Raw genomic sequence first — 6,000 nt, 5'->3', positions numbered from 1 at the left:
TTTTCTAAATGGTGAAATAGAGGAGGAAGTTTATGTCAAACAACCTCCCGGCTTTATCAATCCTAAGAAACCAAATCATGTTTACAAACTTCACAAAGCTCTTTATGGTCTTAAACAAGCTCCTAGAGCATGGTATAAATGCTTGACCAAGTTCCTTACTACAAGTGGTTTTGAAATTGGTAAAATTGATTCTACTCTTTTTACTAAAAGGGTTAATGGAGAACTATTTGTATGACAAATTTACGTTGATGATATCATATTTGGTTCAACTAACCCTCTCTTTAGTGAAAAGTTTGGAAAGCTAATGTCAGAGAAGTTTGAGATGTCTATGATGAGTGAACTCAAATTCTTTCTTGGGTTGCAAATCAAGCAAACTAAGGAAGGTACATTTGTCTCTCAAACAAAGTACACCAAGGACTTATTCAAGAAGTTCAATATGCAAGAATGCAAAGGTATGTCTACACCCATGCCTACTAGTGGACATAATGATTTGACCAAAGATGGTGAACCGGTTGATCAAAAGGTTTATCGCTCTATGATTGGTTCATTGTTATACCTATGTGCTTCACGTCCCGATATTATGCTAAGTGTGTGCATGTGTGCATGATATCAAGTTGCTCCTAAAGATTGTCATCTTAAGGCTGTGAAAAGGATAGTGAGATATTTAATCCATACACCAAATTTTGGCATTTGGTATCCTAAGAGGTCTTCTTTTGATCTTGTTGGCTATTCTGACTCGGATTATGCCGGAGACAAGGTTGATAGAAATTCCACTTCGGGTACTTGTCAATTTCTTGGTAGATCTCTTGTGTCTTGGTCTTCCAAGAAACAAAACTCAGTATCCTTATCCACCGCCGAAGCAGAATACATTGCCGCTGGTTCATGTTGTGCTCAATTACTTTGGATGACCCAAACTCTTAAAGATTACGGGATTTATGTGAAACATGTTCCACTGCTTTGTGAAAATGAAAGTGCTATCAAAATTGGTCATAATCTTGTACAACATTCTCGAACTAAGCATATTGAAGTTCGTCATCATTTCATTCGAGATCATGTTGCTAAGGGTGACATCAATCTTAAGCATGTTCGCACCGACAAGCAATTAGCGGATATATTCACTAAACCACTTGATGAGAAAGTGTTTTGCAGGTTGAGAGGAGAATTGAACATCATTGATGCTTCGAACTTGGAGTAGAAACTCCATTGGGTACATGCAAGACAAGAGCTTATGACTAATCCATGATATATCTCTTATGATAACTATCTTATGTCTTGGATATATTTGCACCTTGCATGTTGCCTAACCCATGTAGGTGCTTGGTTGAATCTAATTCCATGAGATTGCGACTCACTCACATCTTGAGCAATCTCTACAAGACCAAGACTCCACACAATAGTGGTTGAAGACAAGGAAGCACAAAACCATTCAAACATATCCTTTGACAAATTCTATATTAAGCTTCATGATTGTCATTTTTGGATACACAAGTGCTCTTCCTTGCAAGAACTAACCCATGTAGGTAGATGAACTCAAACTCCAAGTGGTGCTCCCAACTCTTGATGAACTACATCAACCCTGAGCACCCACACAAGTTCAACTACATGAGCAAGAACCACATCACCACCCAAGGTATGTTATTCCATCTTCGAGAAGCTTTACTCCAAGACATGAGTCAAAGCAACTCAACAAGATGTGAATACATCAAGATGCTTAAAAGAAAAATGGTAACCCCATTTTGAGCTTAAACGATGAGTATGACCTATGATCAAGTGTCCTCACTTGACTCCTAAGTCAATATACTCTAACATAGGTGATTATGTCACCGCCCAATTCTAGATGAAGTTCTCTTGTGTTCTTTTCTGCGTTATTGCACTTGTCCCTTGCATATTTGTTTCTTTCTTTTTCAATCAAAAAAAACTTCATCTAGAACCTTTCACTCTTTTCTCTTTGGTTTTTGTTCTGCATATTTCTGCATCAAATTCCTTGCAAATCTTTTAGCTAATTCATTGCAAATCTTTGTGAGATCTTACTTGACTAGTGAGCTAAGGTGACAAGTGTTTTTCTCTGTGTAAACTCGGTTTCACCGACTTGCAAATTTCGGTCCAACCGAATCTTTTCGGTACCACCGAAATATGCCACTCGGTGCCACCGACTTTGCAATCAGAAAAACAGTTTGCCACTTGTTCTACATTTCTTCTGATCCAGCTCCACTCAATGAATCTTGTCCTCCACAAGCATCACAATTTTATCCTCTGCTTTTGTGCTGAATCTCAAGGACCAAACCTATTCGACAGATTCCAGGAAAAACCTTCTTGGAAATTGATGTCAAAGGGGGAGAGAGAGATCACATCAAAGCTTGTAGGAGAGAGAGATCACATCAAGGGAGAGAAACAGTCTCAAGGACCAAACCTACAAGAGAGAAAGTATTAAGGGGGAGAGAGAGAGAGTCTCAAGGATCCCAGATGTTGTTAAGGGGGAGAGAGAGATTTCTAGGGAGAGAAAATACTCAAGGATCCCAGATGCTTGATGTTCAAGAGGAGAGATGCCACATGTCTTTTTGGGGAAAGACATGTTCATATGAACTCATTTGAATTAAGTTCTATTCATATCTTTCAGCTCTGATTTTCTGTTTCCTATCTTCTCCCAATATCCCATGTAAGATTCAGGGGGAGCAAGACACCTAAGGGAAAGAAATCAGTCAAATTCATTGCATATCTTTATTCTTGGGGACATGTTGAATCCAATGTGGTACCTTGTACTCACTCTCTACATGTCATCCCAGTCTTGGTATTCTTGTGGTTTCTTTTGTTTGCTCTGGCTAGTGGATGTACCTGTGTTATCTAACTTTGTTTGTGCAGGTTCATTCCATCCTAAGCCAACTCAAGACCACAAGGTAAGTATATGCATCAAAATCATGAGTATGAGGAGTTCTTGCTTATGTACATACTGTTTGCAAGAAGGACTCATGAGCATGAAGGTATTTTCCTTGATAATCGTTTGCTCTGATGCATATGGCCAAGATACATGTAACACATTGCCTACTCTGTCATGGCTATGCTCTCACATGCCCCTATATTTCATATTTACATGAGTGCATACATGTAGGGGGAGCCTATGCTTGTTACATGTCCTTCCAAAGCTTTACTTGCTGTTCTTTATATCTTTATCCAAAGCTTTGATGTATGTTGCCATCAATTACCAAAAAGGGGGAGATTGAAAGCACAAGTGCTCCCTAGGTGGTTTTGATAATTGATGACAACATATCTCTTGTTGGACTAACATTTCGATCTAGTATGTTTCAGATAAGTTCAACAATGGAGTGGCATGGACTAAAGGTTGTGGGAACTCCTTCAAGATGCTAAGGACAAAGGATTGGCTAAAGCTTCAAGCTCAAGACTCTTCATTTTATATTTCAGTGATCCAAGATCACATTGAGTCTTTAGGAAAAGCCAATACTATTAAGGAGGGATGAGGTGTTGCTTAATGAGCCTCTTGCTTCATGTGCTTAGTGATATGCTCCAAAACCCTCAACTACTTTCCCACTTCCACATATGACCTAAACCACAAGCCAAACTCGGTCCTACCGATTCTTCCTATCCGGCACCACCGAGTTTCACTTGTCATTAGCCACTGCCAAACCCTAATCAGTTCGGTCTCACCGATGGGATCTCGGTCTCACCGAGATGGGCTTGCAAACTCTCTGTTACCCATTGCAATATTCTCGGTCCCACCGAGATATGCAATCGGTCCCACCGAGTTTGCTTGACCAAATCTTAGTTTCACTTATTACCCAAATCGGTCCCACCGAGTTTGAGTAATCGGTCAGACCGAGTTTTGGATTTACCCTAACCCTAGCACATCGGTCCCACCGAGTTGATCCAGTCGGTCCCACCGAAATCACTAACGGTCACTAGGTTTACATTTTCGGTCCGACCGAGTTTATTGATTTGGTCCCACCGAGATTGGAAAACTGTGTAACGGTTGGATTTTGTGTGGAGGCTATATATACCCCTCCACCTCCTCCTCATTCGATGAGAGAGCCATCAGAACACACACACCATTCCAACTCATATGTTCTGAGAGAGAACCACCTACTCATGTGTTGAGACCAAGACATTCCATTCCTACCATATGAATCTTGATCTCTAGCCTTCCCAAGTTGCTTTCCACTCAAACCTTCTTTCCACCAAATCCAAATCCTATGAGAGAGAATTGAGTGTTGGGGAGACTATCATTTGAAGCACAAGAGCAAGGAGTTCATTACCTACACACCATTTGTTACTTCTTGGAGAGTGGTGTCTCCTAGATTGGCTAGGTGTCACTTGGGAGCCTCCGACAAGATTGTGGAGTTGAACCAAGGAGTTTGTAAGGGCAAGGAGATCGCCTACTTCGTGAAGATCTACCGCTAGTGAGGCAAGTCCTGTGTGGGCGATGGCCATGGTGGGATAGACAAGGTTGCTTCTTCGTGGACCCTTTGTGGGTGGTTGCTTCTTCGTGGACCCTTCGTGGGTGGAGCCCTGTGTGGACTCGCGCAACCGTTGCCCTTGGGTGGAGCCCTGTGTGGACTCGCGCAACCGTTACCCTTCGTGGGTTGAAGTCTCCATCAACGTGGATGTAGGATAGCACCACCTATCCGAACCACGGGAAAAACATCCGTGTCTCCAATTGCGTTTGATTTCTCCAAACCCTTCCCTTTACATTCTTGCAAGTTGCATGCTTTACATTCCGCTGCTCATATACTCTTTGCATGCTTGCTTGATATGTATTGTGTGTGTTGAAATTGTGCCTAAACTCCACTTAAACCGAAAAAGCTTAAAAATTGCAACTTTAGCACTAAGTGTCTAATCACCCCCCTCTAGACACATCTACTTCTAGATCCTATAGCAAGCCTCTCGGAGTTGGAATAAACGCTTTGATAGTGTGATCAAAGCATTTGGTTTTATACAGACTTTCGGAGAAGCCTGTATTTACAAGAAAGTGAGTGGGAGCTCTGTAGCATTTCTGATATTATATGTGGATGACATATTACTAATTGGAAATGATATAGAATTTCTGGATAGCATAAAGGGATACTTGAATAAGAGTTTTTCAATGAAAGACCTCAGTGAAGCTGCTTACATATTAGGCATAAAGATCTATAGTGATAGATCAAGACGCTTAATTGGACTTTCACAAAGCACATACCTTGACAAGATTTTGAAGAAGTTCAAAATGGATCAAGCAAAGAAAGGATTCTTGCCTGTGTTACAGGGTGTGAAGTTGAGTAAGACTCAATGCCCGACCACTGCAGAAGATAGAGAGAATATGAAAGATGTTCCCTATGCATCAGCCATAGGATCTATCATGTATGCAATGTTGTGTACCAGACCCGATGTGTGCCTTGCTATAAGTCTAGCAGGGAGGTACCAAAGTAATCCAGGAGTGGATCACTGGACAGCGGTCAAGAACATCCTGAAATACCTGAAAAGGACCAAGGATATGTTTCTCGTATATGGAGGTGACAAATAGCTCATCGTAAAAGGTTACGTTGATGCAAGCTTTGACACTGATCCGGACGATTCTAAATCGCAAACCGGATACGTGTTTACATTAAACGGTGGAGCTGTCAGTTGGTGCAGTTCTAAACAAAGCGTCGTAGTGGGATCTACATGTGAAGCGGAGTACATAGCTACTTCGGAAGCAGCGAACGAAGGAGTCTGGATGAAGGAGTTCATATCCGATCTAGGTGTCATACCTAGTGCATCGGGTCCAATGAAAATCTTTTGTGACAATACTGGTGCAATTGCCTTGGCAAAGGAATCCAGATTTCACAAGAGAACCAAGCACATCAAGAGACGCTTCAATTCCATCCGGGATCTAGTCCAGGTGGGAGACATAGAGATTTGCAAGATACATACGGATCTGAATGTTGCAGACCCGTTGACTAAGCCTCTTCCACGAGCAAAACATGATCAGCACCAAGGCTCCATGGGTGTTAGAATCATTACTGTGTAATCTAG

This window comes from Triticum urartu, chromosome 3A (assembly GCF_056163025.1).
Source record: "Triticum urartu cultivar PI428250 chromosome 3A, HENAU_Tu73, whole genome shotgun sequence".
Classification (NCBI taxonomy): domain Eukaryota; kingdom Viridiplantae; phylum Streptophyta; class Magnoliopsida; order Poales; family Poaceae; genus Triticum; species Triticum urartu.
This window is presented reverse-complemented; position numbering follows the sequence as displayed.